The following is a 26,374-nucleotide window of genomic DNA, read 5'->3' as shown; positions in this document are numbered from 1 at the left end:
GGTCGCACGTGCGCGCACTCACCGTCTTCAAACAACACGAGCGCTGTATGCTCTCTCTCCCTCGCCTCGCGCATATCAATATACGATAGTAAAAGGTAGGAAGACCGATTGTGTTATATAGATCAGTAGTTTGTTTAAATAAAGTGTTTGATTAGTTAACAAGTACATTGTTCAGGAAATGCATTATACAAATTGTATGGGTTAACGTTAATGTAACGGTAAACGGACTATGCACGAAGCTCTTTTGAAGCTGTCAAATGGTGTTGCTATTGGACACTTAATTGTGATCATTGCTGCTCTGAGGTTTCTTATAGGCTACTGTTAAATCGTTGTTGTTGTTTTTGAAGAAGCATTAAGTTACTCTTGCCTCGGAGAAAACAACACGGGAATAAGTTGTGCATATAAATTACTACGTATAGGGCTTGTATTACAACCTGTCGGCAATTTTCTACATCCTTTTTTGAACGTCGTATTACCCCGAAAATCCACTGGATCCGTCTACGGCGCGGAACGTTTTCCACAATTCGATTTTATTATTTTGAAAATCGACCGGATCCTCTATGCCGTTCTGTGTCAGTCTATGGTTCTTACTAAGGATGTATTGGTGTGCAATATAATTGGGATTCTGCACAGGGTGTTTATTTTGAAATTAACAGTGTTTTTTTTTTTTTTTTTTGTATTTACGGTGCGGCTTGGACGCGGGTCCGTCAAAAATAGACTAGGCGCCTATCTTTAGCGAAGCGGTGCGGAGAGCCGCTTCTGGGACGCTTCTGAGACGCGCTGCGTCCGCAGCTGGTGGACTTTAGAGCATTGACTATAATGGCCGCGATTAGCTGCGGCATCCGCGACGCTGACGTTCCGTGCCGTAGACGGATCCAGTGGATTTTAGGGGTTACACTTGTATACTGCACAGCGGGTCGTCGGAGCTACAGAGCCCTCTGCTGGTAGGGAATCGTAAGATGGCCGCTCGAACACTTCCGGTGGCTTCACTGCCTGGTGCTCACGACGCCATCTTGCGCGCCCCCGACGTCACAGGCAGGCACAGGCTCTATGACGTCACAGGCGGGGTTCCTGAGTCAGAACACAGCGAGTCCAAGCCTTATATACACTGTCTGGTCCAACGTTGAACAGCATCTTGAGGATCCAACACACAACAGCATCTTCTCATTATACCAATACGAATCTATTGAAAAATGGCAACAGATAGAACAGGTGTCGTCCAGAACGGCCGGAGAACAGGCTCGAGGATACAAGGTATTTAAAGAAAATACTGCACAACAAAATATCTGTGTAACCATTACATGAATGTACCATTTGCTTATTGTAACTTTTCAAAATGAAACTTTATTTTTTATATTTTTCAACACTGAATCTAATACTATGCATATTTAACTATTCAAAATGTGTATTGTTGTTCAATCTCAGGCAACTTTATTTAGTTTTTACAAGGTTTCTAAGCAAAAGATGGACGCATGTTTTCTCAGTCCTGTTACCGAAACTCATTTATTTCTGTTGTGTTGTGGCTTATTTCTGTTGTGTTGTGGCTTATTTCGTTTTATTGTGAACTTATGTTTGCTTTTTAAATTTCGGTTTAAAACAGGACTGAGTGAAAACCCGGGGACACGACTAAAATATGTATTTTCTCTAAAATATTAGATAAAATATTTAAAAACATAGATTGGATATAAAGTCAAACAACAATGCAAAAAAAATCTGATTTCTGATAGATTTTAATCATTATATTTCATGGTAAAGTTTAGAGATAGAGAGTGGGGACATGCAGAAAATGCTATTTTTTAGTGTTCTATGTAGTTTTTATTTATGTTTTTAATTATACATTTTAAATTTGTAGTTAGCTTAATGTGCAGGACATTTTGCTTAATAATAAAATGTATTTTAGAGTTAATTTTCATGCAATTTTATACATATAATGACCTGGGGACAGAAATGTCACCCTTTCGGTGGAATGTTTTTATAATAACTTGGAAATATGTTGTCTAATGCATACAGTTGGGAGTTGGGAGATGGAAAAACCCGAAGCAGACCTAGTGTTGTCCAGATCTGAATGGCAGCGCGTCCAGGACCGTGTGAACGGAGTGAATCGTCACAGCAGAAGTGTAATAGCAGCGGCTGAACAGCGGGAGGCGCTGCACATGCGCTCTAAAGAGCTCGTCAAACACTGGCCCAACACCATAGCTGTGAGTGACAGCATCGCACTGGAGTTACTGCATTTGTAGCTCTCTTATTGTGCGGGGCTCCGTACTTCCTAAAACTATATATGCGTAAACATCATGCTTTTTAATGACCTAATCACTTTTAAGGAAGAAAATAGGCCTTTTTATGAGTCTTTATTAAGAAATAAGAATAATTTATTGAAATTATAAATTATTATGATTATTAAAGTAAAGACGTCTGTCTATAGAAACATTGTCAGACACTTTTATTGTTTTTATATAGCCTTATTTAGACTTCTCGCTGTCTAATTTTCTTTTTGTGTCTGTGCCCCTATTATAATACTAAGTTTGTTACAATTTGGTATAATGTTAAATTGTAATTTGAATGTCATCTTGATGTGATATTTTAGTTTTTCTTCATTAAAAATAAATAAATAAAAGAATACCTGGGTCTCTGAGGGTTATAATATGAGACTGGATGTTTACAGTAACAAAGTACAACAAACTAATCTGATTTTGTCCTTACAGGGAGAACGACGGAAAAAACTGGAGGCGAAATCCATTCGAGAGGCGATGAAAGAGGAGGAGAATAAACGTATCGACTTGGAAGAAGCAAGATATCAGGCCCAGATACGAAAGGAGATAATTGAGGAAACTAAAACCCAGCAGTACCACCAGACGGACAGAGTCAAAGGCCTCCATGTGTGTGTCTTACGTTATTAGACCACAAGTGTTTTTCTGTGGTGAAATGTTAGTAGAAACGATCCTCTTGTTGTTCTAGAGCGCTCTGAGGCTGGTGGAGGTCCTGAAGGAAAGAGAGGCTCAGATCGAGCTCAAGCGCATGAGGCAGAACGCCAGCAGAGCCGTGGACAGAGAGATCTTGGCCCGAATGGCTTGCAGAGAAGAGCAGGCGGTCCAGCAGGAGCGACAGAAAGCACTGCAGAGAAAACGAGACCAACTGGCCATTTCTGAGTGCTTGAAACTACAGTAAGGAGAAATTAAAGTGCATTTATGCTTCAGTGCATACACAGCTAACACAAATATGCTCTAAGGACTTTTTGATAACGTTCCAATTAAGATATAAATGTTATTTCTGAATGTTCCCTAAACGTTCAAAGTGTCAACAACATTTAAAATGTTTTTATTTATTTTTATTCTTCAAACACTGTGGGAATGTTACTTTTGAACAGTGTTGGGGAAAGTTACTTTTAAAAGTAATACATTACAATATTGTGTTACGTTAAAATTAACTAATTGTATTACTTAGTTAGTTTAATGGAAAGTAGTGTTATGTTAACCCTCTGGGGATCAGAGTGTTTTTGGGGCCCTTGGGATGTTTTGACATGCACTGACATTTGTGCTTTTTTCAGTTATTTATAAACATGTTAATGGCAAAGGTTTAAATTCACTCTATATAGCACAGACGGGACTACCATGATAAGTGAGCAACATGTATGTACATGTTTGTATTTTTAAGAGAATAATGTTTATGCGTGGTTATTGAAAAAAATAAAAATGAAAGTTGCTGAAATAAGACCACAAAACACATATTGATTATTTCTTCACAAGACTTTTGAAAATTGTATCACATAGTCTAGAATATTTGCTCCAAAACTATGTGAGAATCATCCTGACTACTCATTCAGATAAGTCAATAAAGTATTTTACATTTTTAATGACGTGTTTTGTTTGAGAAAGCTTTATGCGAGGAGGCATGATCTCTCATTAATATGTATGGCATTTCACACCTGAGAAAGACAAAGACCCTCCCATAATATGGCCCTATTAGGTGCTATCAGGCCATATCATTACAGGAGCCTTGCACAAAGAAGATTGAGGAGATTTAAAAAAGAATGGCTTTTAGATTGTTTGGATTTATATAAGGAAAATACAGGGTGCATACGTCTGGACACTTCTATCACACACCCTTCACCATATAGACATGTTTTTTTTTTCAGTTCAAAGTTAGAGTTGGAAACATCTTGAAAAGAAAATTGTCTTTTTCCATAAATGTCTTAGTTTGATCATACATATTTCAAAGTTGAGGATTCATTATTATGATATAGCTTGAACAAACACTATAACATCTTAGTTGATTAGTTTATTGACAAAACATACTATATATTTAACATATGAGCAGAAACTCCTAACAAAAGCTTATTTGATGTCTATTTTAGAGTCTGTAACAGTACGTATCTGTGCGTTCATTCATTCATTCATTCATTCATTCACACACACACACACACACACACACACACACACACACACACACAAACATGATTTACATTTAAACAGTATGCTATTTTTCCGTTTACAGACACTAACGTTATTCTATATCGCGATTAGAACTAAGCACTTGCATAAAACACTTACTTCTCAGCTGAATCTGTTGCTCCTCGAAGTGAAAATAAACCAGCACTTGTTCTGTGGTAAATTGTCCCAGGATTGTTCCTCATATAGCCGCGCAAGACGACAGTAGATTAATCTGACTAAAAAATAATGTGTGTTTTCAGAGTTTATGGGCGTTAACGCGTCTCAATGTGTTGCTTCACATATTTGCGTTTGAATAGCGCGTGCTCTCCGTGGGCGTGTCACATTACCAGAGATAATCAGCTGAGAGAACGGTAATGAGACGGGCTGACACGTCTCTCTTTTTATATAGATGACATAAACGGAGAATATTAATTTTAGTTTTGAATCGGATCATTTAAAAGTACAAACTCAAATGATTTAAAAGATATATTGCTTATGGCTGGGTGAATAGTATTTGCTGGGTTTTTTTATGTTTTATTTCGATTGTATGTGGGCACATAAAAAAGTAGACATTTAACAGATTATTTTCTCATATTTCTTACAGTTTTTTCTGAATGCTTAAGCGCTAATCGTGATTATTGTAGCACAATTTCTAAAACTATGAATATGTATAGCAAAACCACTCACTGAGTTTGCAAAACTAAAAGCACAAACACTGCTTTGCACTCAGTTTGCAATTTTGTAACACACACTTTGCAAAACTGTAGGCACAATTCACTGCACAACACTCTTTTTGCAGAACTTTAAACACAACTCACTGCATACACTCAATTACCAAATTTCCAACACACTCCTAGCAAAATTATACACATGTATGGCTATCATTAACACTATTTTACCAACTGTCTGGCACACTTTCACATGTGAAAACTGTTTTAGATAATTAGTTCACTTTGCAATCAGCCTAAGCACTATAAATAAGCCACAGGTAAGCTGTCTGTGTGGAGTACAATGGAAGGAGCAGTAAGAGTGAGAAGAGTGAGAATCAGAGGAGGCCGAGGGAGAGGACGTGGAGGTGAAGAAGTTGGAGGAAGAGGACGTGGAGGTGAAGAAGTTGGAGGAAGAGGACGTGGAGGTGAAGAAGTTGGAGGAAGAGGACGTGGAGGTGAAGAAGTTGGAGGAAGAGGACGTGGAGGTGAAGAAGTTGGAGGAAGAGGACGTGGAGGTGAAGAAGTTGGTGGAAGAGGACGTGGAGTTGAAGAAGCGAGAAGGTTAGAGGAAGTTAGAGGAAGAGGACAAGGAGGAGCAAGAAGAGGACGAGGAGGCCGAGGGAGAGGACGTGGAGTTGAAGAAGTTGGAGGGAGAGGACGTGGAGTTGAAGAAGTTGGAGGAAGAGGACGTGGAGGTGAAGAAGTTGGTGGAAGAGGACGTGGAGTTGAAGAAGCGAGAAGGTTAGAGGAAGTTTGAGGAAGAGGACAAGGAGGAGCAAGAAGAGGACGAGGAGGCCGAGGGAGAGGACGTGGAGTTGAAGAAGCGAGAGGGTTAGAGGAAGTTAGAGGAAGAGGACAAGGAGGAGCAAGAAGAGGATGAGGAGGGGAAAGAGGAAGGGTAAGAAGAGTAAGAAATAGAATAACTGATGACATCAGAGGTACAATAGTGGACCATGTCATCAACCATGGGATGACCCTGAGGGAAGCTGGCCAACGGGTTCAGCCTAATTTGAGCCGCTACACTGTGGCAAGCATCATTAGGACATTTCGAAATGAGAATCGGTAAGTACTTTGTAGCACTGCCATACTCTAATGAGAAACACAACAGTACCATACATGCAAAAATACTGAAATTGTTACTTTACAGAATTGCTAGACGTCCAGATGTTGGGGGCAGAGGAAGAATGTTCACTCCAGAGCAAGAGACCCATATAGTGAACATGGTGATTGCCAATAATGCAATAAGACTGCGCGAAATACAGCAGCGCATAATTGATAATGACACCATCTTTCAAAATATACACAGTGTAAGCATTTCTGCACTAAGTCGTGTACTTGCGCGCCACAGAATAAGAATGAAGCAAATTTACCGAGTTCCTTTCGAGAGAAACACAGAACGTGTAAAGCAACTGCGATATGACTATGTGCAGGTAAGCTATAGTGTCATTGGTTCTGAATTTGGAAGTGCATACTGTAGTGCTGTGCATGGGCCTGATGTGTTGCATTTGTTTTGTCTTGTCCAGAGAGTGATGGAACTAGAAGCAGATGCCATGGGACATGAGCTACTTTTTGTAGATGAGGCCGGTTTTAACCTCAGTAAAACCAGGAGACGTGGCAGGAACATTATTGGACACCGTGCCATCATCATTGTCCCAGGACAACGTGGTGGTAACATAACCATGTGTGCAGCTATAAGCCAAAATGGTGTTGTTCACCATCATGCAACCATGGGCCCATACAACACTGCACACATTATTGCATTCCTGGACACCTTACATGACATGCTCACTGTTCAGAGACCAGAGCATACCCGATATTTCATCATATGGGACAATGTTAGTTTCCATAGGGCTGCTTTGGTCCGCAACTGGTTTACAGACCACCCATTCTTCATGGCACTCAACCTCCCTCCATACTCTCCATTCTTAAATCCCATCGAGGAGTTCTTCTCTGCCTGGTGCTGGAAAGTGTACGACGGTCATCCTCATCAACAGGTAGCCCTTTTACAGGCAATGGAGGCGGCATGTGGAGATATTGACCAGGCATCATGTCAGGCCTGGATACGGCATTCAAGGAGATATTTTCCCCGGTGCCTAGGACTGGAGGATATCGCATGCGATGTGGACGAAATTTTGTGGCCGGACCCAGAAAGACGACATGATGTAGGCTGATTTTTTTTTTTTTTTTTTTTTTTTTTTTTTGAAATTACTATTTTGTGTTCTGACTTTGTCTTGGTTTGATGAGTGTGAATAAACACCAATACTTGAAGTTTGGATCCTTGTATGTTTACATGACACTATGACAAAAGTATGTACACAGAGAAAGCAAAAGCCAGATGTGTTTTGTATTCATACCATCAGTGTGTAGTTGGCACATTGTGTGCTTAGTAGATGATGGCTTGTGTTTACTGTTTGATACGAAAACACCATTTTTACGAAGGTGTGAAGAGTTAATCTAGCTGTGTTCGCTTTTGCAAGAGAACTACAATGTTTTGATAATTGGGTGAAAGGTTTTCTTATTTGTGTGTAGAGTTTTGCAAAAATAGCCAATAGTTACAAAAAATGTGCTTAAGCAATCAGAAAAAACTGTAACTCTATATGAACAGAAATGATGGTAGTACTTTAAGTCTATTTTTCTGCTATGTGAAAAAAACGAGCAAAACGCGCCGGCGGGTTTCTGGTCCCCAGAGGGTTAATGTTGTTACTTTTTCTGTAAAAAAAAACACTCCACGAATTATGTATAAGTTCTGTTTTGTGTTAATGATTTGAGAACATGATTAAAGACCAGATAACTTTGAACAAACATAATGTTACTAGAAGAACGTTTGTTCGTAACTTTGAGAGAACCGTATCTAAAGTTCTGAGAACATTCCCTGTTAGCTGGGAATCACCTTAATGTGTCAATGTGTCTGACGTTTCCTCCTTTATTAGGGTTAAGGAGCATGACATGAAGGAGCAGGAGAGGAGAAGGGAGGCTGAAGAGATGAAGCAACTCCGAGATCTTCATCTGAGGGAACAGGCCATCAAAGAGCGCCAGAATCGAGAAGTGAAGAGAAAAAGAATGAATGCTTTTCGTGTAAGCCGGTTGTTGGACAACATTCACACTTGTAAGGACTGGGCGAGGGTGAATCTGAATAACTAAGTACATCCTGCTAAAGACCCAAAAAGCCTGGAATGTAAATTTATACACACACACACACACACACACACACACACACACACACACGCATCTCCCACAAGTGAAGCCCGCTCAGGACAGAGCGTGGTGTCCAGTTACGAGACATTTTTATGACTGACTTGGAATTTGATGCTCAAGAGAAAGAAACTTCTCTTTTTAAAAGACATTTAACCAGATATATTCAATGTGTTTTATATGTGTTTGTTGTCCGGGTTACATTGGAATAACTGTGACTTTATCATTATGCATTTTACATATAACTGTCGATCCCCAGAATTGTTGTGTCTCACTCTCTCTGGATTTAACTAAGAAGGAGAAATGAATTCTGCATTCATGGATATATTCTATTATATATCCCCTTGAGAATTTTATGAACAAATGTATCTAAGTTCCCTATTTCATGAGTTGCCTTTCTGTGGTTTGGTCTATGTTTCTCGACAACTCTAATGGGATAATGTTTCAAACTTTGCCCACTAAGGTTTAACCAAATCCATTTGTGGCAAGTTTGGTCTCGATAAACTCCAATCTTCGTTCCCCATTTGTTAATTGACATTACATTTTGCTAAACTTTGTGACACATTAGTATTATAAGAATTGTGAAGATTCTTCTCTTGAACACCCAATGAAACTAGAGATTTAAATGCCTGGTTATAACACAAAGGGTCATAAAATCTCCCTCCAAAGGGACAGCTCCTGATTGGACCCTCTTCCAAAAGAAGGCGGAAACGTCAGGTCTTCAAAAGGACAAACCGCAGGCTTAACTCCCTCTTCCTTCGCTTGTCCTCGTGTCATAATGTAACATCTCGCCTCCAGGCGAGCTCTTCGCCTTTCTTTAATTTGTTTCTAGTTTAGTTTGTGTTTTTCAGTTTTAGATTAGTCTCAGTGTTTACTTCCACGAAGTGAAAGGAACACCGCGTGACAAATCTCTTCAGCAAATCCAACTACAAGCCTTTAAAAACGAGCGCGCCTCGCTATGAAGGAGAAACACGCGCACGTGACCACGTGACGCGACGGACTGAGAGATGCACACGCGCTTCTTCACCAGCCATGCAAAGATGTAACGTTAACTCAAAGTTAGTCAAAGTTTTGTTTTCCGTAGTTGACTCAGTTCACTTCCACGAAGTGAAACGAATTTAGCCGAACTATTTCCCTTTGGTAATGTTACCCCAAAGACTTTGAACCTCCGTTCAACACGCGCGCCAAGCAACCCACGTGACGCTTCCTCACACACAAAGGACTCAGCTCACGCGGCCAGACAGGGCTGTACAGGAATGCCTCGACACAGAGAGACCATAACATAACTTGTGCAAGTATAATCTCTTTATAGAGCTTCTAAAAAGCTTTAAGATGATGTTTTGTGTTGTAATCAGAGAGGTGAATGTCTTAGGAGGAATTCTGCTAATGTTCTCTCTCTCTCCCCCTCCCTCTCTCTCTCCCTCTTACTCGCTCACGCCTGTAAGTTATCCATTGTCCAAACTTTACGCATTTCTCGTTCATTGATGTCTTATTATCGTGTTTTGTTTGTTTATTATGTTTGTAAATACATATATCCCCTGTAACCGTAGTAAATACATAAGTAGTCATGCCTCTATTAAATTAATTATATATTCATTTGATTGATGTACTGTCTCTTTGCTCAGCTTCAAGTCCCTTAAGTGCCAAAGATCTTGCTACAAGCTTACTAAAATTAAATATACCTTAAAGAGTATGTGTTTATAGGGCGGGAAACCCAATTCTTCTGGCCAGAGAATTGCGTTTCCTGAAATCCTATAAAGTACGATGATATTGTGGATCCCCACAAATATTATACTGACAATTGAGCTAATTCATTTTACCTATTTTGTGAAACGTGGTCCGTGTAATTAATTGCAATCAACTTGTGGTTAATTTCAAGGATTCACATGCATGCATGCAGGTAAAATGACAGATCCTCCCTTATCGGGAGATTTATTAACATGTAAGACTGATCTAATCCAAACATGCATGAATAATTATTAATTACCAATTATTAATTATGATATGCAAATTCCCCACGGATTAGATCCGCCCTTGAGTCCTTACACACTGTAAAAGCAGATCGAATCAGATGCGGTTTTGAAATCCCTTCTTCTGTCTTCCATCAGGACCATTTGACCAACAGAGAGCTGACAAAAGCAGCGGAGGCTCGGAGGCAAGAGGAAGAGGAGGAGAAGAGAAAGCAGATCGCCAGCCAGAGCGAAAAAGTGACGAGAATGAGGAGAGAAAAACAGGAGGAAACATTTAGGTATTGTACATTTAGGTATTGTACATAAGACAATGGAAATGCGTCCTGTGGTGGATATTAATCACACTCATTAGTGTCAGAAATTAACCTCTTTATTTTCAGGAGCATTTTTGCACATTTATGAGGGCTAACACGCATCAAAAACACAGCATGCTGATTAATTATGTTAAACACTTCCAACCCATACTAACATTTATATATTAAATGCTTAGACAACAGATAAAATAACTTTGGGCGCATTTTAGGCATTTTTGTTACTTTAAAACTGTGAATCTCTAGAGATCATGGGCTTCCAGTGATATTTTAGTATTATTTATAGTATACAGTATTTAGCAATGTTTTGAATGACCTTTTATTATTATTTTCAGAATTGTGTGCTTTTGTCATTTTTCCCCCTGTTTTTTAATTTTATTTCTTTTGAGTTTTATTTTATATTTACTTCAGTTTTAGTAATTTTAGTACTTCAACTTACAAAGTGAAATGTTATTTCAATTAGTTGCCAAGGCAACATTTCTAAGTTCAAGGTTAAAGTTTCTCATCTAATATTTGTATTTTTAGCTTCCTAACACTGTAAACCCTAACGCTCAAAATAATCCATTGTTTTGAGTAGGGCCAACTCACATTATTCAAATTAGTTCCATCAAATTAATATACGATACTTACAATTTTATGAATATTTTAACATTTATTTTTTCTTTTGAGTTCACAAAACTGACACATTTTAAGTAAGTTGAATTGTTTCGTTGTTTTGAGTTCTATGAACTTGTTTCTTTTAATTTTGACAAACTTAAATTTAACTGAATCTGGGCTGGGATTTTTATTTCCCAGCATGCTTTGCAATGACACTCAAAAGGGAGAGTAAATGCTAAAATTAAGTGTCATATAATGGTTTTTGTGCCAGATTAATGTTAAGTGGGAGATTTAGTAGTGTTTAATGTTTTGTTATGCTAGTTTAGAAGAGTTTCTGTTATGTTGGGTTTTTTGGGGAGTTACCATCATGGCCGGTGACGAGTTTGGTTTGAGAACAGTGTGTGTTAAATGTTTTAAGTTGATGTACTCATTCCGCAAGGGCTATGATATGCTGATACTATAGGTAGCACTTATTGAATTGGCTTGTTAAATCTAGCCAAGTTTCCACTACTAAAAATATTGTAAGTTGAGATTACATGAGAGTTTTAAGTTGTGTATGAATTATCTTACTCAGATATTTCAAGTTAAAAGCAATTAAAATATATGATTACAAAACAAAAATCTGCAAGCTCTGCTTACTTACACATTCAATTTCTTAACTTAAACAATTTGATGTAACTGATTACCTCAAATTATTTGAGTTTTGCTAACTTAGTTATTCGGGTGTATTTAATCAACTAGAAACTGCTCTAAGTGTTTGTTTCAAATTCAAACGTGCTTGCAAACCAGTTCCAATCTTTAATTTGTCTGTGAAAGGTATTTTGGGAACATTGACATATCATTTGACATCCACATTCTTACAACTTGCTCATTCATGAATCACATCTAACTGGGAAGGTTATTGAATTAATGGAAGTTCACTGAGTGGGAAGCCTGGAGAAAGTATAATTCTTTCCACTGTCTCAGAACTGGGCTTGTATTTGTCTTTATTTTTGCCTTTTAGAGCGTCAAAGACATAGAGAGACTGTTATACAGAAGTTAGCCGTGCAGAAGCAGGAAAAAATCAGCAATGAGGAAGATATCATCGCAAAAGCAGTCGCTGAACGTGAGGCCAGACGGGCCCGAGTGCAGCGCGAGAAAGAAGAAAAACATGCAGCCATGTTGAAATCTATCTCTGCACACAGAGAATCCAGGGTAAATTACCTATTCCTAATGTTTTTATACATCGTTAGTCTCATAGCATAATAGCTATGAGGCTAACGACATGTAAACATTTTTAAATCTCCGCTCCACGTCATGCCTAACAACGTCCCTCAGCTGTTCCACTGTAAAACACGGCTTCGCGGGGCTTATTGCTTAATTTTACCACAGTGATGCTGGGTTTATGAGCATCACACGGTTTATATATAGAATTTGAAATGCATTTATTGAAATAAACATTTTTCTCAACTCTATATCAGAGGCAAGAGCTGGAACAGAAAGCTCTGAAGATGCTGAATGCAAAGAAGGAAGCAGATCAAATCTTCATGGAGAAGCAAAAACTTCAAGCTCAAAAAGCTAAAGAAGAAGGAAAAGCACTCCAATACACATACATACAACAAATGAAAGAAAGTGCGTTCAGCTTTTAAAAAAAAAATACTATTAAGCATCCACCCTAGACAACGCATCTGCGATAATATTGTCTATTCCCCGGACATGCACAATTTGGAGGTTAAAAGGTTGAAGCAATCAGCGCATTAACCTACGATTTGAATTGTATATGCGACTGAGGAATTTGAGTGGGTCATGGTCAGTATAGACCTTAACTGGATGTACCGTAGAACCTAAATACACTTTCGAAGTGTTGAATAGCCAGGACTAAAGCCAAAGTCTCTTGCTTGATAGTGGAGTACTTTCGCTGGGCAGAATTACATTTCTTAGAGAAGAAACTCACGGGATGGTTTACGTTGTCTACGCCTGATTGCAAAAGTACGGCACCGGCGCCTACGCTGCTGGCGTCCACAGCAAGCTGAAGGCGAGTGTAATAAGACTTTAGCCATGAAAATGTCACAAGTAACAGAAATAAGCGCAAATGTTAGAGCATGTCAGAACACCTCAGGGACCCAGAAAACCCCTCAGACCCCAGAGGGTTAAAATGTCAACAGCCTTAGATAGAACAGGTGTCGTCCAGAACGGTCGGAGAAAAGGCTCGAGAAAACAAGGTTTTTAAAGAATTCAAAATACTGCACAACAGGGGGGCACTGCCGAGCATCAATGGAGTAGGACGTGAGTTTGTTAGCTCCTGCCGATTTCAGTTAATATTGTTATTTTTCTGCGCTTTTTCGTTACATATTTAGTATATTCTTACTCCGCAACATTTTTTACTAAAAAGTCTAACTCCGGACTGCATAAGATGGCTGGAAAGATTTCTAAAACTCGCAAAACTATTCAGACACAACTGCGGCCTGGTCTGCAAGTTGCGACCGCGTCTTCGAGTGGATCATCTGTTACCTCAGAGGTCGAGGGCTCCTCGACGGATGCCAACCTTGACATCGCTGCACTCAAGCTCGAGTTATTGGCCTCGGTGAGGAAAGATATTGCTGATATTTTTAAAAAGGAACTCCAGGATACTCTCGGGGATGCTTTGCCTACTATTAAGCTTGACCTGCAAGCGGTGAAGTCACAGCTGGCGAATGATAAAGCTGCTACCGATGCTACCATGTCTGAGCTAAAAGGTACGGTCGGAGAGATGGAGCACGCACTCACCGAGTGCTCAGATGACATCGCCGAGATGAAAACAACTATCGAGCGCCTCACAGCTAACATAGCCATGCTGGAAAATAAATGTGAAGACTTGGAGTCCAGATCACGGCGTAACAACATCAGGATAGTGGGAGTACCGGAGGGCCCTGACACCTGTACCACGGCTGCTGTGGCCGCCTTACTGAAGGAAGCGTTCAATCTGGAAAAGGAGCCGCTTTTGGACCGGTCCCACCGGACCCTCCAACCCAAACCCAAGCCTGGTGATCGTCCACGAGCCATTGTGTGCAGATTTCATTATTACAGTGACTGTGTTGACATTCTGCGCCGCGCGAGAGAGCTCCGGCAGATTTAAGTCAGAGACGCGACCGTCTCAGTTTTCCCTGACCACACTGTCAAGATAGCTCGGGCTCGGGCTGCATTCAACGAGGTCAGACGTCAACTTCGTGGCATTGACGGTGCTCGATATGGTCTGTTTCATCCAGCGCGTCTTCGCATCACATACAACGGTGTTGAGAAGGATTTCGTTTCTGCGGAGGAAGCCAGCGACTTTGTCAAAACTTTGGTTCCTGGGTGAGCTCCAACAGCGTTTCTGATCTATGTTCTAGTAGGCCTATTCCTTAGAGGTTGTGAATACACCAGTCTTAATTTGTTTAGTATTAGGTGGTTTTCTAGCTTGCTGCACTTACTAGATCTGATCAACATTACCTCATTTTATGCTTTCTGCATCTATTTGCACAGGACTGAGGGCCCACTGTTATTTGTATTTTCGCGTGCTTTACTGTATTCATGCGCATATGTTTAACGTTAAATAGTGTTGAGATCGGCGGGAGTTTTTTTCTCTTTTTTTCTTCTCTTACTTTTGTTTGGTTTGCATGGTCTCCGAGTTGTTCAACGGTGTTGTGGACAACTTTTGTTTACTGTGGGAAGCACTGCTGTCTCCTTTGTTCTGTGGTTATATGGGGACTTTGGGTGCATTTGTGTTTAGGGGTATGTTGGGAGGGGAGGGGGGCCCACCTCGGCTCTATATGATCATTTTCAAAAATAAATTCTTCTTTTTTTTTCAAATGGTTAATGGCAATATAGATCCCAGCATTGCTGGGTCAGGCACACCTCTCAGATTCATCAGTTGGAATATCAGAGGTATGGGTTATCCTGTTAAGAGATCTAAGGTTTTTGCACACTTGAAACGTTTAAACTCTGATTTACTTTTTTGCAGGAGACTCATCTTCGTGTTAAAGACCATGTTAGGTTAGATTGCCCTTGGGTAGGTCAAGTCTTTCACTCAAACTTTAATTCAAAAGCTAGGGGAGTCGCTATTCTAATTAACAAAAAAGTCCAGTTCTCATCCACTGACGTTATTGCTGATAGGAATGGCAGATACCTCATGGTTGCTGGTACCCTGATGCAACTCGCAACTTTGTGGCTAAGTGTGTCCCTAATTTCCCTTCTTTACCTCCAGTGCATCGGTGGGAAACCATGCTTTCATTTGTCCCTCATCACAGGGGAATCATTTCAAAGCTATATGACATTATCTTAGCTTTTAGCGACCATTCAAATGACAAACTTAAGGGTACATGGGAAAGGGAACTGGGAATACAAATACAGGAGGAGTCTTGGGAACAGGCCATAGAGAGGATACGTTCTACCACCTCTTGTGCTCGTCTTGGACTTATTCAATTCAAGGTTTTACATAGGGTACATTTCTCTAAGCTTAGACTATCTGAAATATATCCGGAAGTGGAAGACAAATGTGATAAATGCCATGGCTCCCCTTGTCATCTTAGCCACATGATTTTTTTTTTGTCCTGATTTGGTAGATTTCTGGGTGGCTTATTTTAATATTATGTCCTCTGTTCTTGGGGTAAATCTCCAACCTTGTCCTCTGATTGCTATATTTGGGATTCCTGACCCCTCAATGGCACTTAACCGTACACAAAAGGACATCATAGCTTTCACATCCTTACTAGCAAGACGCTCCTTATTGCTACATTGGAAGTCTGCTAAATATCCTTCTATCTCCCGTTGGCTCAGAGACATCATGTATTTTTTTAAACTTGAGAAAATTAAATATACATTGAGAGGATGTACAGTCAAATTTTTCCTTAAATGGCAACCCTTTATTTCCTATTTCACAAATTTAAAGGTACTACCCAATTGAATGTGTGCCTGTTATTATTGTACTGTTTGTATTGCATAATTAACCAGTAATATGTGTGTTGGTCATGGTGAGCTGAGTGGGTGGGGGGTTGTTTATTATTTCTAACACGACACTCTGTGATCTAATTTACTTATTTCTAATAATTCTTATTAGAGGTTTTTTTTTTTTTTTTTAATGTGTATATGTGTACATGTACATACACTCACCGGCCACTTTATTAGGTACCCCATGCTAGTAACGGGTTGGACCCCCTTTTGCCTTCAGAACTGCCTCAATTCTTCGTGGCATAGATTCAACAAGGTGCTGGAAGCATTCCTCAGGGAGTTTGGTCCATATTGACATGATGGCATCACACAGTTGCCGCAGATTTGTCGGCTGCACATCCATGATGCGAATCTCCCGTTCCACCACATCCCAAAGATGTTCTATTGGGTTGAGATCTGGTGACTGTGGAGGCCATTTTAGTACAGTGAACTCATTGTCATGTTCAAGAAACCAATTTGAAATGATTAGAGCTTTGTGACATGGTGGAAGTAGCCATCAGAGGATGGGTACATGGTGGCCATAAAGGGATGGACATGGTCAGAAACAATGCTCAGGTAGGCCGTGGCATTTAAACGATGCCCAATTGGCACTAAGGGGCCTAAAGTGTGCCAGGAAAACATCCCCCACACCATTACACCACCACCACCAGCCTGCACAGTGGTAACAAGGCATGATGGTTCCATGTTCTCATTCGGTTTACGCCAAATTCTGACTCTAACATCTGAATGTCTCAACAGAAATCGAGACTCATCAGACCAGGCAACATTTTTCCAGTCTTCAACTGTTCAATTTTGGTGAGCTCTTGCAAATTGTAGCCTCTTTTTCCTATTTGTAGTGGAGATGAGTGGTACCCGGTGGAGTCTTCTGCTGTTGTAGCCCATCCGCCTCAAGGTTGTGCGTGTTGTGGCTTCACAAATGCTTTGCTGCATACCTCGGTTGTAACGAGTGGTTATTTCAGTCACTGTTGCCCTTCTATCAGCTCGAACCAGTCTGGCCATTCTCCTCTGACCTCTGGCATCAACAAGGCATTTCCGCCCACAGAACTGCCGCTCACTGGATGTTTTTTCTTTTTCGGACCATTCTCTGTAAACCCTAGAGATGGTTGTGCGTGAAAATCCCAGTAGATTAGCAGTTTCTGAAATACTCAGACCAGCCCTTCTGGCACCAACAATCATGCCACGTTCAAAGTCACTCAAATCAACTTTCTTCCCCATACTGATGCTCGGTTTGAACTGCAGGAGATTGTCTTGACCATGTCTACATGCCTAAATGCACTGAGTTGCCGCCATGTGATTGGCTGCTTAGAAATTAAGTGTTAACGAGCAGTTGGACAGGTGTACCTAATAAAGTGGCCGGTGAGTGTATATGTTTAAAAAGTGGGTGGAAAAAAAACAAAAAAGGGGGGAAAGGATAAATTGTATCTGTGATTGGAAATTCTGTATTGTGTTGTTGTTGTATTGTTTTCCTTTTCCTTCAATAAAAAAAAAAAAAAAATACTGCACAACAAAATATCTGAAAATAATGTATAATAATCAGAGCTTTTTTTAATAACTTGGTGTTACGGGCAGACGGACACCACCCTTAACATAAAGGAGAGACGCACACAGATCAGCTCGTATCAAAAGTAGGGGTATGTTTATTTAACAGAAGGGTTATCAAATAATAGGTAGCTTCCTCTGTTGCCATTTATAACGCGAAAAGACGCTTAAAGCGCACCAAAATCAAGTACAAATAAACACTCACCAAAGCAGTTTAACTGCAACAAAGCTACAAAGTAGCGAATATCTAAAGTGGTCAAACGAAAAGCACAATATAGGCTACAAACGACCACAAATTTTAATGTCCATCCACAAATTTAACCAATACGCTAGTACATACAGAGTACCAGCGCTCACTAAATAGGCGATATGCCACAATATATCACAAGCTATACAACTAAACTAAAAGGTATTCTGATAGGCAAAATGTTGTCCAACTTCTCTAACTGACTACACATAAAACCCCCCAAAAAAATCCTAAATACCTACGCAATCTTCAGTGGCTTACTCAGCTCGAGGCGTCCCACGTGCCCCCTCCTGAGATATCCACCAAAATAAAATAAACAGTCGACTAAACAAAGGAACAGACAATCAAAATTGCCCACCAGAATACTCACCAAAATGTTGTAGCGTTCAAAAGTTCCGCAATTAACACTAAACACTAAAGTCCGACTTAAACTATTGATCTCGGACGAGCCTCCACTATGTTACGGGCAGACGGACACCACCCTTAACCAAGGAGAGACGCACACAGATCAGCTCGTATCAAAAGTAGGGGTATGTTTATTTAACAGAATGGTTATCAAATAATAGGTAGGTTAACAAAAAAAAAATACAAAGGTGGAACGCTTTCTACTGCCGGGTGGACGGCTGGACGGTAGTCACTCAAAAGACAGAAAGCACGGCTGTGCATCGACTCTGTTCTCAGGCTCTGTGTGCGCGCTCAGGTGTGGTCCCAGGAGCCTTTTATAGCGCAAGTAGGCTTCGCTCAGGTGTGGCTCATCTTTAATTGGGGAAGAGACATTGCGCTCAAACACATGTATAGGAACAAAGACCAGAGCTGGGGGACGTAATACCCCCACCCCGAAATGGTGACCTGTCGCCATACCTGGAACATGAGAACACTCATTTTTACTCACGAATTCTGTGTTTCAGCTCAATGTTTGAGCCAACCCAGACAATAGAGTTCCAGCTACAAATAATCACTACCTCGTTCAAGGCGTATCTGCATGCGAAAAGTTGTTAGAATTACACAGGAATGTATTATTTTGGCGTATATGGTTAAGTCACAGGCAAATCGCAACTATGCGCGACGCAATACCTAGTATTGCTACAGACTTACATTAGGTTAGCAAGCCCAATAAATTAAAATAAATCCCAAAACAATCTATATATATTAGTGCTGGGCAACGATTAAAAAATTTAATCGCGATTAATCGCATGATCTTCTTGCGATTAATCGCGATTAATCGCATTGTTACGCGCAAAATTGAATAATGAATTCTAAAGTAGTGTATTGCGCACTTTTGATTTAAATGTACTGCTACAAAAGTGCAATAAATGTGGTTTGCAAAAACTTTAAACAAATAAGGTGCTTTTATATCAGCAGTATTCCCTTTACACAGTCTCAATAAAATATTTCTTGTAAATCTCAACTTAAACATTAACGTAATCAAATAAAATATTTAAACAAAGCTATTTGCCACTGCCAGGGCATTATCTTTTATCTAGCTTGTTAAAACGAGTCTTATTGTTTTTTTTTTCTGAACAGGTATCTTGTATCAGGTAGCAGCAGAAACAGTCTATGTAGTCAAAGGGTCATGATCACTACAGATATAAGTCGACCAACGTTACTTCTCTGATAGCAGCTTAGGTTTGGTCATGGCATGCCATGGTTTCCCACGTAAGATTACATTAAACAGAGGTAAAGCCCAATTTATACTTCTGCGTCGAACTCACGCCGCAGCTGTGAGAGATGCACGCGTACCGCAAGCGCTGTGATTGCTAGAACCGCTCGCCGGGTTTCACACTCTCCCTCTGCATGTGTAATTGCGCGTCAACGCGGACAACGACGCAGATATATAAATGAAAACCAACGCGTAGTCTATAGCGTAGAGGCTCCTTAGGTCTGACGCAGAAGTATAAATCAGCCTAGAGTGAGGTGAAGTGGTCGAGCACAGGTGCAGCGACAAGCGGGTGCGTTCCTGTGAAACTGTTGCGGTCATGCTCGCCTCACGCACGCGCCCGCGCGTTGCCGAAGTTGAATTGTCTAACTTTTTGTACACGACGCGCAGCACAAATCATTGGAAGAGAGACTGATCCTCGGCTCGCTGTTTGTGAGTTTCCAGAATCTAAATAGTTATCAGGACATCAACAGGAGGGAATTCACATGGCAGAGCATCCCCGCTAAACTAAACGCAGGCCTATCAGGTAAAGTTATGTATAATTTTAATTTAAGTTAAAAAGGCTACAGCTGCGTAGCGCACAGAAGCCGCTGCCATGGTTACTATCCATAGAGCGCCTGTCATTCACTCGCGGAGCGCTGTCTCCCTTTCTGTTCACCTGAGAGAACCTGCCAAAGCCTCTCCATTGCTTGTTTGAGTGGGTTATTTGCTGGCTGACCAACATCCCACCCCTCCTGTGATCATGGTTTGACTGTAGGCCTATGTGTATTCAGAGCCAGTGAGCAACGGACTTTCAAAATAATAATAAAAAAAACTCTGTGTTAACGCGCGATAAAAAAATTGTCGGCATTAATTAATAAATGCGTTAACGCGATAATAACGCGTTAACTTGCCCAGCACTAATATATATATATATATATATACATATAGTGTTGTTTTATTATTATTAACTATAACCTAAATGTATAGACCATATTCAGTAAATAAGGACACATGCAAGTTCATTTTCACAATAAACAAAACGTTTTTGTTTTTTTCCAAGTAAATTTTTTTTTTAATACTATTAAGCATCCACCCTTGACAACGCATCTGCGATAATATTGTCTATTCCCCGGATATGCACAATTTGGAGGTTAAAAGGTTGAAGCAATAGACTCCAGCGCATTAACCTACGATTTGAATTGTACATGCGACTGAGGAATTTGAGTGGCTCATGGTCAGTATAGACCTTAACTGGATGTACCGTAGAACCTAAATACACTTCGAAGTGTTGAATAGCCAGGACTAAAGCCAAAGTCTCTTGCTTGATAGTGGAGTACTTTCGCTTGGCAGAATTACATTTCTTAGAGAAGAAACTCACGGGATGGTTTACGTTGTCTACGCCTGATTGCAAAAGTACGGCACCGGCGCCTACGCTGCTGGCGTCCACAGCAAGCTGAAGGCGATCGAAGAAGAGGAGAAGAAACGTCTCGACATAGAAGAAGAGAAATACCAGGCCCAGATACGAAAGGAGGCCATTGAGAAAGCAGAAACCAAGCAGTATACCAGACCGATAGAGTGAAAGGCCTCCATGTTCGTGTCTTACGTTATTAGACCACAAATCGTCGTGCGAAAAAAGAACTGAAAGACTTTGTGGCAAAGAACACCGCTCTCATTGTTGAGGAGGAAACCCAGTTCCAGAAATACGCCAATCAAGTCATCGAAACAGCCGAGAAGGCAGGGAGAAACATCTACCCACTCCTAAAGAACAAGCGGTCAGTCCGTAGATACGGCAAGAGCGTGCAAGCGTTTTTATAATTAATATCCAGTTCTCCTGTTGCTCAGTTTACTATTTGACACAAGGTAAGGCTATTTCGATTCTTTGCATTGAGTGAAATTAAAGTTAAAGACCTCAAAATAAAAATGGAATTCACTTGAACAATATTTTGATGAGAACAAAAAGTGCCACATCAACTGTAGTTTCGTAGGTATAACCGGACAAAATATGAACAATAGCTAGGAAAAAAACAAGTGGCGATGAAAAACAAATTAATTTATTTTTTAACAAGCATGTAAACAGAACACCTTATCTCAAAGTTGAGAGAACTCAGCTTGGCGGAAAGATCTCTTTTTTCTCCACGAAGGCCCGACCAGCTACAAAGTAGGCAACCTTTCCTGCTTTCCGTGCCTCGTCGACTAACGGCCACAACTTCATTCTACCATCTCTGTCGGCCTTGCAAAGATCCTCTCTAAAACGCAGACCATTTTCCCGTAGATAAGCGGAGTTTTTGGCTGCCGCCCGTACTGCTGCTCTGTGTATACGCGAAGAGAACTGGATGATTACACCGCGGGCAGAATTTTCTTCACACCAACACGATGCACTGTGTCGATCACATCCGGAAGATGGTCAGCGTGCTCTGGCAGTAATTTCTGACAAATGCCAACCACTTCTCTCCTTACATTTTTTTCATCGATATTATCTGACAGGCAGTGTAATTTCAAATTCCAACGTCTGGAATACCGCTCCAATTCAGTGATGCGTGACTCCAATGCGCCGATCCGATTGTTCTCTTTCAACAGTGGTGACTCGACTTGGGAAACTTTGGTCTTCACCTCATTCACATCATCACACACGGCGTTAAGCTTTTCTCTCAATCCGGCAATATGAGAGGTGTTGACCGCAACCATCGACTCCAGCTTATCAGGAATGGCTTTTATAATAACTTGGAAATTTGTTGTCTAATGCATACAGTTGTGAGTTGGGAGATAGAGAAATACGAAGCAGACCTAGTTTTGTCCAAATCTGATTGGCAGCGCATGCAGGACAGTGTGAACGGAGTGAATCGTCACAGCAGAAGTGTCATAGCAGCGGCTGAACAGCGGGAGGCGCTGCACATGCGCTCTAAAGAGCTCGTCAAACCCAACACCATAGCTGTGAGTGACAGCATCGCACTGGAGTTACTGCATTTGTAGCTCTCTTATTGTGCGGGGCTCCGTACTTCTTATGCCGGGCGTACACCAAAGGATTTTCACAGTCCCAGACTAAAGACCGGCAGTCTTTAGGAATCTTACTGGAGTCTCGGCGCGCTCCCGTCGTCTCGATCGTTAATTGTGAGGTGATAATCTGGAGTCGGCGACCCGATTTATGCCAGTCTTTCTCTAGTCTTTCATATTAAACATGTTTGATATTATCGCAAGTCCTAGCGTAGTCATAGTGACGTAAAACAATCAACAACCAATAAAATCGTTCTCAGAAAACCGGAAACAGGAAGCCATCAGTCACAACAAAGAAACACTTATATCCATAATTTCAACACAGCATTTAAAATTATACCCTTTCAAGACATTTAGTTCAAACTATTGTTCTCATCATATAATGATATAGATTCATAACCCCCGGTCATGTGAAAAAGTTAGGTCATCCCATTAAATAGTCAACTCTTTATTAACTCTTTCCCCGCCAGCATTTTTAAAAAAAAGTTGCCAGCCACCGCCAGGGTTTTTGACGATTTTCACTAAACTTTAATGGCCCGCAGAATATTTTCTTCTATGAATATTGTCAGGGTCTTGCTCTGGCAGCTTTGTCTGTGTTGTCTTTGTTTCATGTCTCTATGTTTGTGTTGTGCTTTAACATATGGTTTTGTTTGTGTTGGCCATGTGCTCCTCTGTTCCTGCCTCCTTGTTTCCCTGTACCACACCCTCTTGTCTAGTTGAGTCCTCTTTTGTCTGAGTGTTGTCACCTGTTCCTCATGTTCTCTGCTCCCTTGTTTGAGTCCTCGTTTACCTGAGTGTGGTCACCTGTTCCTTGTCTGAGTGTGCTCACCTGTTCCTCTTGTTCTTAGCTCCCTTGTAGCCACATCGAGATGTGCCTTAATTAGCTCAAATTATGCATAGGGAATTTTAATAATTAATCATGAATATGATTAATATATTGCATATTACAGTTAAATTATCGAAATTGAAAATAGATCGATTGTATATATGAATGGTAAATCATAACGAATTATAATTCCTCATTCATATATCAATGGTCTCATTACAGATCGATTATATGAGACAACTTTAAGGGAATTAATTTAGTTTATCAAACAATCGGTTTGTCCAGCAAACAGCCGTAAGATTAACTTACCAACTTCTCAACAAAGTTATCCCTTTTTATAAACTCCAAGAAATCTCAATGTTCCGGCCGTGAACATTAATTTTTCTCGTGTTTATAAAATTTACGTTACTGATATAGTAGCAACTTGTAAAGCTTTGTAGCTATGAGATATTCATTTCATTGACTTGTAAATGAGCACTTCAGGATCAATCAAGAATATGGTTTTAATAATTGAAACTACGGATACAGAATTCTACATTTGAAATGTAGAATGGTCCCAGGAGCCTTTTATAGCGCAAGTAGGCTTCGCTCAGGTGTGGCTCATCTGTAATTGGGGAAGAGACATTGCGCTCAAACACATGTATAGGAACAAACACCAGAGCTGGGGGACGTAATACCCCCACCCCAAAATGGTGACCTGTCGCCATACCTGGAACATGAGAACACTCATTTTTACTCACGAATTCTGTGTTTCAGCTCAATGTTTGAGCCAACCCAGACAATAGAGTTCCAGCTATAAATAATCACTACCTCGTTCAAGGCGTATCTGCATGCGAAAAGAAGTTAGAATTACACAGGAATGTATTATTTTGGCGTATATGGTTAAGTCACAGGCAAATCGCAACTATGCGCGACGCAATACCTAGTATTGCTACAGACTTACATTAGGTTAGCAAGCCCAATAAATTAAAATAAATCCCAAAACAATCTATATATATATATATATACATATAGTGTTGTTTTATTATTATTAACTATAACCTAAATGTATAGACCATATTCAGTAAATAAGGACACATGCAAGTTCATTTTCACAATAAACAAAACGTTTTTGTTTTTTTCCAAGTAAATTTTTTTTTTAATACTATTAAGCATTCACCCTAGACAACGCATCTGCGATAATATTGTCTATTCCCCGGATATGCACAATTTGGAGGTTAAAAGGTTGAAGCAATAGACTCCAGCGCATTAACCTACGATTTGAATTGTACATGCGACTGAGGAATTTGAGTGGCTCATGGTCAGTATAGACCTTAACTGGATGTACCGTAGAACCTAAATACACTTCGAAGTGTTGAATAGCCAGGACTAAAGCCAAAGTCTCTTGCTTGATAGTGGAGTACTTTCGCTTGGCAGAATTACATTTCTTAGAGAAGAAACTCACGGGATGGTTTACGTTGTCTACGCCTGATTGCAAAAGTACGGCACCGGCGCCTACGCTGCTGGCGTCCACAGCAAGCTGAAGGCGATCGAAGAAGAGGAGAAGAAACGTCTCGACATAGAAGAAGAGAAATACCAGGCCCAGATACGAAAGGAGGCCATTGAGAAAGCAGAAACCAAGCAGTATACCAGACCGACAGAGTGAAAGGCCTCCATGTTCGTGTCTTACGTTATTAGACCACAAATCGTCGTGCGAAAAAAGAACTGAAAGACTTTGTGGCAAAGAACACCGCTCTCATTGTTGAGGAGGAAACCCAGTTCCAGAAATACGCCAATCAAGTCATCGAAACAGCCGAGAAGGCAGGGAGAAACATCTACCCACTCCTAAAGAACAAGCGGTCAGTCGGTAGATACGGCAAGAGCGTGCAAGCGTTTTTATAATTAATATCCAGTTCTCCTGTTGCTCAGTTTACTATTTGACACAAGGTAAGGCTATTTCGATTCTTTGCATTGAGTGAAATTAAAGTTAAAGACCTCAAAATAAAAATGGAATTCACTTGAACAATATTTTGATGAGAACAAAAAGTGCCACATCAACTGTAGTTTCGTAGGTATAACCGGACAAAATATGAACAATAGCTAGGAAAAAAACAAGTGGCGATGAAAAACAAATTAATTTATTTTTTAACAAGCATGTAAACAGAACACCTTATCTCAAAGTTGAGAGAACTCAGCTTGGCGGAAAGATGTCTTTTTTCTCCACGAAGGCCCGACCATCTACAAAGTAGGCAACCTTTCCTGCTTTCCGTGCCTCGTCGACTAACGGCCACAACTTCATTCTACCATCTCTGTCGGCCTTGCAAAGATCCTCTCTAAAACGCAGACCATTTTCCCGTAGATAAGCGGAGTTTTTGGCTGCCGCCCGTACTGCTGCTCTGTGTATACGCGAAGAGAACTGGATGATTACACCGCGGGCAGAATTTTCTTCACACCAACACGATGCACTGTGTCGATCACATCCGGAAGATGGTCAGCGTGCTCTGGCAGTAATTTCTGACAAATGCCAACCACTTCTCTCCTTACATTTTTTTCATCGATATTATCTGACAGGCAGTGTAATTTCAAATTCCAACGTCTGGAATACCGCTCCAATTCAGTGATGCGTGACTCCAATGCGCCGATCCGATTGTTCTCTTTCAACAGTGGTGACTCGACTTGGGAAACTTTGGTCTTCACCTCATTCACATCATCACACACGGCGTTAAGCTTTTCTCTCAATCCGGCAATATGAGAGGTGTTGACCGCAACCATCGACTCCAGCTTATCAGGAATGGCTTTTATAATAACTTGGAAATTTGTTGTCTAATGCATACAGTTGTGAGTTGGGAGATAGAGAAATACGAAGCAGACCTAGTTTTGTCCAAATCTGATTGGCAGCGCATGCAGGACAGTGTGAACGGAGTGAATCGTCACAGCAGAAGTGTCATAGCAGCGGCTGAACAGCGGGAGGCGCTGCACATGCGCTCTAAAGAGCTCGTCAA

General features: G+C 40.5%; 1 pseudogene; it reads left to right on the top strand.

Moving 5' to 3' along the window:
• The first annotated feature begins 2,024 nt into the window (after positions 1-2,024).
• On the top strand, positions 2,025-25,038 carry LOC130102009 (cilia- and flagella- associated protein 210-like; annotated as a pseudogene).
• The last annotated feature ends 1,336 nt before the right edge of the window (positions 25,039-26,374 follow it).

The sequence above is a fragment of the Rhinichthys klamathensis genome, unplaced genomic scaffold (assembly GCF_029890125.1).
Source record: "Rhinichthys klamathensis goyatoka isolate OS25496 unplaced genomic scaffold, OSU_Roscu_1.1 h1tg000264l_1, whole genome shotgun sequence".
NCBI lineage: Eukaryota > Metazoa > Chordata > Actinopteri > Cypriniformes > Leuciscidae > Rhinichthys > Rhinichthys klamathensis.
The sequence above is the reverse complement of the archived record's forward strand: the minus strand, read 5'-3'. Positions and strand labels throughout refer to the sequence as shown.